This window comes from Caretta caretta, chromosome 1 (assembly GCF_965140235.1).
Source record: "Caretta caretta isolate rCarCar2 chromosome 1, rCarCar1.hap1, whole genome shotgun sequence".
Lineage (NCBI taxonomy): Eukaryota > Metazoa > Chordata > Testudines > Cheloniidae > Caretta > Caretta caretta.
This window is the reverse complement of record NC_134206.1, coordinates 124,411,912-124,420,067: the sequence shown is the minus strand read 5'-3', so window position 1 is coordinate 124,420,067 and position 8,156 is coordinate 124,411,912. Positions and strand designations below refer to the sequence as shown.

The following is an 8,156-nucleotide window of genomic DNA, read 5'->3' as shown; positions in this document are numbered from 1 at the left end:
CCACATGGTGCCTGTAGGGGAGATGCCAACTTAGGGTGGGGAGCTGGCTGGGTGGAGCAGGGATGCTGAGGAGCTGTCTGTGTAGGTGATGGCTTCAGGGGAGTGGCAGCTTGGGAACAGCATTGCGTCTGCCAGGCCCTTTTTTTTTTTTTTTTTTTTACTGCAGAGCCTGCACAGGCCCAGCACAGGAGCCTGAACTCTGGTCACCATCTCCTAGTAACACCTGAGACAGAATGGGGTAGGGCCAGGCTGACTCAATACCGGACATCTGCAGGAGCAAAGGGTCCAGCCTGGCTCCGTGGGGGCACTTGTGCATAGTAGGGTGGATGGTGCAAAAAAGTGACAATCCCACCCCCCAATTAAACTTCATGTTTTAGGATTGGATCCAGTAAGGCCCTTCCCCCTTGACCCAGCCAGCTCCTAAACAGTTGCCCTACTGCTGTCTCACCTCAGTGGTAGGGTCTCCACCCCCCAAATCGCTCAACCCCACTCCACACCCCTAGATACCCAGCCCCTAAACTCCACCTTCTGCCCCTCCATATCAGACCCCATTCCAGTTATTTCATACAGCTGACACAATGTGGGGAAATAGACTATTCTGTCACGAGACATTGCAAACCATCTACATCACAGGCTGCAATTCCCACCGTCTCTCGTAGATGAAAGGATGTCAACATTTAGACTTTACCCTTGGTATCCCAAGTGACACCGCTGGCTAGAGTGTATCTACAGGGGCAAAACATCTCAAAGAACTCAAGTTGCTGTAGGTTACCTCCGCTTCTTCAAACATCTGTCTCTATGGGCACTCTACCGCCCAACCACTAACTCAACAAGGAGGTGGATGCTGAGGAGGCAAGTCCAAGATGGTTTTGAAGGACTGTGACGTTAAAGGTAGCATCATCCTGGCAAGCAGGTAAGATGATATAATGCATGGCAAAGGTATGAATAGAAGACCAAGTTGCAGGCCTACAAACTTCTGTTATGGGAACATCTTTCAGTAAAGCTATAGATGTAGACTAAGCTCCATTGGAGGGTGCTGTCAGAATATTTAGCTAGACAGCGTCTTATAAGGAGTGCTCTATTCTCTGGGCTGGAATATAGTGTTTTTTATCTGCTTGCTTACAGGTGGGCTAGCTAGTGACATGTATCCTCCTCTGGGGGGAGGGATAGCTCAGTGGTTTGAGCATTGGCCTGCTAAACCCAGGGTTGTGAGTTCAATCCTTGAGGGGGCCATTTAGGAATCTGGGGAAAAAATTGGGGATTGGTCCTGCTTTGAGCAGCGGGTTGGACTAGATGACCTCCTGAGGTCCCTTCCAACTCTGATATTCTATGATTCTATGTGTTTACCAGACTGCAAGCAGGTGATAACAGAGCCTTGTTGATTGGTAGGGCAATTTTCAGTGAGGAGACTCATCCATCTTCTTGTGTAATAGGTTGATAGTATCGAAGGACAGATCTTGGATGGTACTTTGCACCTCTCTAGGGAAACCTGAAGATTGTAAACATGAGTGTCTCCCAGGGAAAATTGTGCTTCTTTTCCCACCCCACTCCCAATTCCCTGGTGGAAGATTGAGCTAATGAAAGAAATTGACAAACCCACTTGTAAGGTATCATATAAAACCTGGTGACACACTGGGCATGAATATCATTGAAGTATGTATGGGTCGTGTAAAGAGAGTTTTGTGTGCGCACGCTCCAGAAATATGTTCTTAAAGTGTGTTTTGGAGGCAGTGAACAAACAAGCATACCTTAGACAAAGGAATGTGGATTTACCTGTCTGTGTCAAGGGTTGTAAACCATAGCCAATGCAATTACATTTACATATAAGGAAAACAAAGCAATTAAGCTGGGAAGAGCCTAGTGAGCACATCGGGGACACAGCAGAGTCTGAACCCCCAAGAGGTATTTCCTGGCTCTTGAGGCAATGCCAAGGGACTTTTTCTTTTTTGTTCGCCTTATATTTCCCATTCTGCTTATCTATAACTTAGGGGAAAATGGGGACAACACTCTCTGATTTTGTAAATGTTGGAGCCTCGTGGGTGGAGGGCAGGAGATGATAGTAGCTTGATGTAAGTGAGAAACTGGTTTAGGCAAAGACAGAGCTTGCTCAAAATTAATTTCTGTGAGGGCCCAGTGAGAAGGGCTGGATGCTACAGCGTGATGTCCATGTGGAACTCAGAAACTGAGGTTCACTGATTGCCTGTCTTAACCTTGCTTTGCAGGTAACAGGAGCTTAAGGACTTTGCTGGTGAGGTGGAGAGACTGGTGCGGGAGGGAGCTGTCTTACTGTCTAATCTCCAGCAAAGCTTTCTTGCTAAGGCAGAGATGTGTAACAATAGCTTATGGTTTTGGGTTCCTAAAGGAAAGCATTACACACTCCATGAACCAAAACCAGAGGACTGAAAGAAAAAGAAATAGATAACTAAACAAATAGAGGAAAAACTATAAATCACTATGTTAAGAAAGGCAGGAAGCTGAGAAATAGCAGACATGTAATCACTTCATCTCAAGCTGCAGGCAGTTCAGAAGGAACTGCGTGGTGGCCTGTCCACACCTCCTTGCATGAAGCTCTGCTTATGTGTCCTCCTACTGCACCTGCCCCCTACAGATGCTGCTATGTGTCCTCCTACTGCACCTGCCCCCTCCAGCACACTCAGCCCGTCCTAGGCAGCCTTTCTACGGCTCCCCGGAGGAGAAGGGAGTTCATCTTTTGTTGTAGAATCTCATCAGACTGGTCCCTGAAAAGGAACGAGGAAGGAGGTTTGTGGGTAGGAGGCATCAGAAACTCCATCAGATAGCTACCATAAGTAATCTGTAAGACCCATTTGTCTCTAGCTATGGCCCTCCATTTTTGGCAAATTGGATAAGGCAGCCTCCATATAGACTTGATGATCATAATGGCCCCTTCTGGCCTTCAAGTCTAACCACCTACACATTGTAGGCCACAGAAGTTCACCAACCCTCTCCTGTAAGAGGCCCATAACCTCTGACTGAGTTATTAAAGTCCGCAAATCATAATTTAAAGACTTCACGTTACAGAGAATCGACCATTTACATTAGTTTAAACCTGCAAGTGACCTGAGCCCTGTACTGCAGAGGAAGGTGAAACCCCTCCCCCGCAGGATTCTCTGCCAATCTGACTCAGGGAAAATTCCTTCCCAACCCCAAATACGGCAGTCAGTTAGACCCTGAGTAGGTGGGGAAGGCCCAGCAGCCAGACACCTGGAAAACAATTCTCTGTAGTAACTCAGAGCCCTCCCCATCTTGTGTCCCGCCACCAGCTGTTCGAGATATTTGCTACTAGCAGTTGCAGATTGGCTACCTGTCATTGTAGGGAGTCTTAACATACCATCCCCTCCATAAACTTACCAAGCTCAGTCTTGAAGCTAGTTAGGTTTTTGGCCCCTACTACTTCCCTGGGACAGCTATTCCAGAAATTCACTTCTCTGATGGTTAGAAACCCTCATCCAATTTCAAACCTAAATGTTTTGGTGACCAGTTTATATCCATTTGTTCTTGTGTACACATTGGCGCTGAACTGAAATAACTCCTCTCTGTTCCTGGTATTTATCCCTCTGATATATTTGTAGAGAGCAATCATATCTCCCCTTCAGCCTTCTTTTGGTTAGGCTAAACAAGCAAAGCTCTTTGAGTCGCCTCTCATAAGGTAGGTTTTCCGTTCCTTTGATCATCCGAGTAGCCCTTCTCGGCACCTGTTCCAGTTTGAATTCCTCTCTCTTACATATGGGAAACCAGAATTGCACACAATATTCCAGATGTGGTCTCACCAGTGCCTTGTATAATGGTACTTCCCTGCCTTTACTTTTAATACCTCACCTGATGCATCCTAGGACTGCATTAGCCTTTTTCATGGCTGCATTGTGTTGACAGCTCATACTCATCTTTATGTTCAATGAATATACCCAATATATATTTTCTCCTCCTCTATAACTTTCAACTGATAAATCCTCAGTTTATAGCAAAAATTCTTGTTGTTAGTCCCTAAGTGCATTACCTTCCATTTTGCACTATTAAATTTCAACACATTTCTATTACTCCAGTTGTCAAGGTCATCCAGATCTTCTTGTATATATCAGAGGAGGGGAATGAAGAAGCATCAATAAAGAGATGCGGGTCTTTACAGTTCTGTCCGAAAAACCTCTTTGTTTGGGGTTAGAGTGTTGTGTGGTGGCTCCTGAGGATGTTGGTGGTAAAATGGCTGAGGCAGCAGTCTTGCTCTATACCCCTTTCTATGGTGTTTTCTGTTCGAGGCAGGGGCATAAATGCTCAGTGAATGAAGCATTGTTTTCAAGCCTTTGAGGAGTGAAGAGACTCATCTGTCTTCTTGTGTAATAGGTTGATAGTATCAAAGGGCAGATCTTGCATGGTACTTTGCACCTCTGTAGGTAAACCTGAAGATTGTAAACACAAGTGTCTCCTCATAGCAGTGACCGTAGCCATCCCTCTAAAAGCAGTATCTGCCAGATCCACCGCAGCTAGGAGGGAAGTTTTGGCCACCAATCTGCCCTCATCCTCTAAGGCCTGGAAGCAGGCCCTAGCCTCCTCAGGGTGCTTGTCCTTAAATTCCAACAACTTATTATAATTTGTAAAATCATATTTGGCCAAGAGGGCCTGATAATTTGAGATTCTGAACTGCAGGGAAGTAGAAGAGAAGGCTGTTGTCCCTTGAAAGTCAAGTCACTTGTGCCCTTTATCAGAGGGAGTAGTCTTTGGGTGCTGTTGCTTGGTCCATTCTGTAGCTGCCTGTACCACCAAAGAGTTAGGGTGGTGGGTAAGAGAACCAAAGGCAGAAAGTTTTTGATGCAACAAAATAACCCTTCTTGACCCTCTTGGGGCAGGAGCACAAAAAGCAGGTATGCGCCAAACTGTCTTTACTGTGTCCATGATGTTGATGCGGAAGGCCACTGGATTGGGACTGGAAAGCTACAGAATGTCTAGTAAGCTGTGCTGAGGCTCCTAGACTTCCTCAAGCTCAATCTATAGTTCTGAAGTGACTCTGTGCATGAGCTCTTGATTTTGTTTAAAGTCATTTGGCGGAGACAGAAGATGGAGTAACCGCCTCATCTGGTGAAGACAATGAGACTGCTCCCAACCACCACTGTTTCACATTTGGGGACAATGTATACCTTCAAGTCAGCAGCACTGCTATGGGTACCCGCATGGCCCCACAATATGCCAACATTTTTATGGCTGACTTAAAACAACGCTTCCTCAGTTCTCGTCCCTTAACACCCCTACTCTACTTACGTTACATTGAAGACATCATCATCTGGACCCATGCCTTGAGGAATTTCACAATGATTTCAACAATTTCCTTCCCACTATCAACCTCAGCCTGGACCAGTCCACACAAGAGATCCACTTCCTGGACACTACAGTGCTAATAAGCGATGGTCACATAAACACCACCCTGTACCGGAAACCTACTGACCGCTGTTCCTACCTACATGCCTCCAGCTTTCACCCAGACCACACCACACGATCCATCTTTTACAGCCAAGCTCTATGATACAACCGCATTTGCTCCAATCCCTCAGACAGAGACAAACACCTACAAGATCTCTATCAAGCATTCTTAAAACTACAGTACTCACCTGCTGAAGTGAAGAAACAGATTGACAGAGCCAGAAGAATACCCAGAAGTCACCCACTCCAGAACAGGCCCAACAAAGAAAGTAACAGAATGCCACTAGCCGTCACCTTCAGCCCCCAACTTAAACCTCTCCAGCACATCATCAACGATCTACAACCTATCCTGAAGGACGACCCATCACTCTCACAGATCTTGGGAGACAGGCCAGTCCTTGCTTACAGACAGCCTGTAAGCAAGACAACCTGAAGCAAATACTCTCCAGCAACCACATACCACACAACAAAAACACTAACCCAGGAACCTATCTTTGCAACAAAGCCCGTTGCCAACTCTGTCCACATATCTATTCAAGGGACACCATCATAGGACCTAATCACATCAGCCACACCATAAGAGGCTCGTTCACCTGCACATCTACCGATGTGATATGCCATCATGTGCCAGAAATGCCCCTCTGCCATGTACATTGGCCAAACCAGACAGACAATCTCTGCACAAAAGAATAAATGGACACAAATCAGACATCAAGAATTATAACATTCAAAAACCAGTCGGAGAACACTTCAACCTCCCTGGTCATTCAATTTCAGACCTAAAAGTCACAATTCTCCAACAAAAAAACTTCAAAAACAGACTCCAACGAGAAACTGCAGAATTGGAATTAATTTGCAAACTGGACACCATTAAATTAGGCTTGAATAAAGACTGGGAGTGTATGGGTCATTACACAAAGAAAAACTATTTCCCCTTGCTAATTCCCCCCCCCCCCCCGTTACTCACACCTTCTTGTCAACTGTTTGAAGTGGTCCATCCTGATTATCACTACAAAAGGTTTTTTTTCTCCTGCTGATAATAGCCCACCTTAATTAATTGGTCTCGTTACAGTTGGCATGGCAACACCCATTTTTTCCATGGGGGGTGTGTGTGTGTGTGTATGTATGTGTATATATATATATATCTTCTTACTCTATTTTCCACTGCATGCATCTGATGAAGTGAGTTTTAGCCCACGAAAGCCCACATTTGTTAGTCTCTAAGGTGCCACAAGTACTCCTCGTTTTTTTTCTCCCAGAACTAGCGGATCAGGCTCACCTTGCTGTTCTGAATATTCTGACAGGGCCCATTGTGAGTGTCTAGGCAATGGCATGTAGGACTCCTGCACCAATCCTGCGTGTTTAGGGTAGGGCTCCCACTATCCCCAACATTGCCAGTAGAATGGATCAACTGACAAAGGAGGGCCCCATGGCATAGAGTGGCACCTATTTCTTCGCCAGTCTTATCTGGTCAAAGGTCAGAACCCCGATCTTCTGGCCCTCCTGTCTTGTGCCACCTCCCATGGGCAGTTCTTGTAAAAATTAAAAAAAAAAAAAATCTAGACTCAGGCACAGGGTAGGCATGTGTTATTCCGTGCGTGGAATGCATGTTGGGACCATCACTCAAAGAAGTAGTGACACCTGTGTCTGTAGACCTCCTTGATTTACTGTTTGAAGGTAAAAAGAAGAGGAGGACGTGTGGCACCTTAGAAACTAACAAATTTATTTGAGCACGAGCTTTCGTGAGCTACAGCAGCCGATGAAGTGAGCTGTAGCTCACGAAAGCTCGTGCTCAAATAAATGGGTTAGTCTCTAAGGTGCCACAAGTCCTCCTCTTCTTTTTGCGGATACAGACTAACCCGGCGGCTACTCTGAAACCAATTAACAAAGAAATTTCTGTCTGTAATTCTCTGTCACATTCCTTTTCCATCCTGGTATCTATATACCAGGTGCTAAATGTCTCAGGCTTGAGAAGTTAACAAATGACAAAACAAAGAACATTTTAACTTTGCTCAGCTCCAGTGCCTGTTTAGCAAGGGCAGCTCGCTCTCATTAGCATTCCACCATCAAGTGCCTCTACTGGGATCCAAATATCATTGTCGACTTTATTTTAAATTTAACTTTGTTATAGTGTTCAGCAAAGAAACTCTCTCCCGCTCTCCCCCCGCTTCCCACAAGTCTGTCCTCTAAACAGCTATTGCACTTCCTCTTAGAGATCACCTGTTTTAGATTCTGTGCCAGGGCACGGGTGCAGAGAATCTATGTGACTGCATAAACAGAGAGGAAGCCCTTAGCTAAGTGAGAAGTGCCTCGATAGTAAAGGCTTGCTTTGTATAGCTTATTTAAAGGAGACGAGAAATAAAGATAAGAAGAGAGTTCAGCTGGATGTGTTAACAAGGGGAGAATACTGCCTTGTAGTGGATGACTGCTCATTACCCAAGTGTGATTTCACAGCAGCCCCCCGCCAGGCTTTGGCTGCTGTTCCCCTTTTCTTGCAAAATGTGAATCCCACAAATTTGCCAGTCATGAAGTGTGGATAAAATTACAGCTTGCAAAAGTTCTTTAGTGGGAGATAGCTGCACCTTGAATCAATCTGGTCAGTTTCTTTACTCCTTGCAGTTGGGATTTCTATTCAGCTCTTGCTGCTTTTCATACTTTTTCTTTAGCATGGCTTGTAAACATTAAAACTAGCTACTGTTAGGACATAGCGTAAGAGAAAATTAACAGTT

The 8,156-nt window shown here is 45.3% G+C and overlaps 1 long non-coding RNA gene across 1 annotated transcript in view; it reads left to right on the top strand.

The window, feature by feature from the left end:
• LOC125640671 (uncharacterized) overlaps positions 1-8,156 on the top strand; it is a 30,304-nt gene that overhangs the window by 935 nt on the left and 21,213 nt on the right. Inside the window, exon 2 of the long non-coding RNA XR_007357852.2 lies at positions 660-913. This is a non-coding gene — a long non-coding RNA (uncharacterized LOC125640671). The remainder of the gene's footprint in view (positions 1-659; positions 914-8,156) is intronic.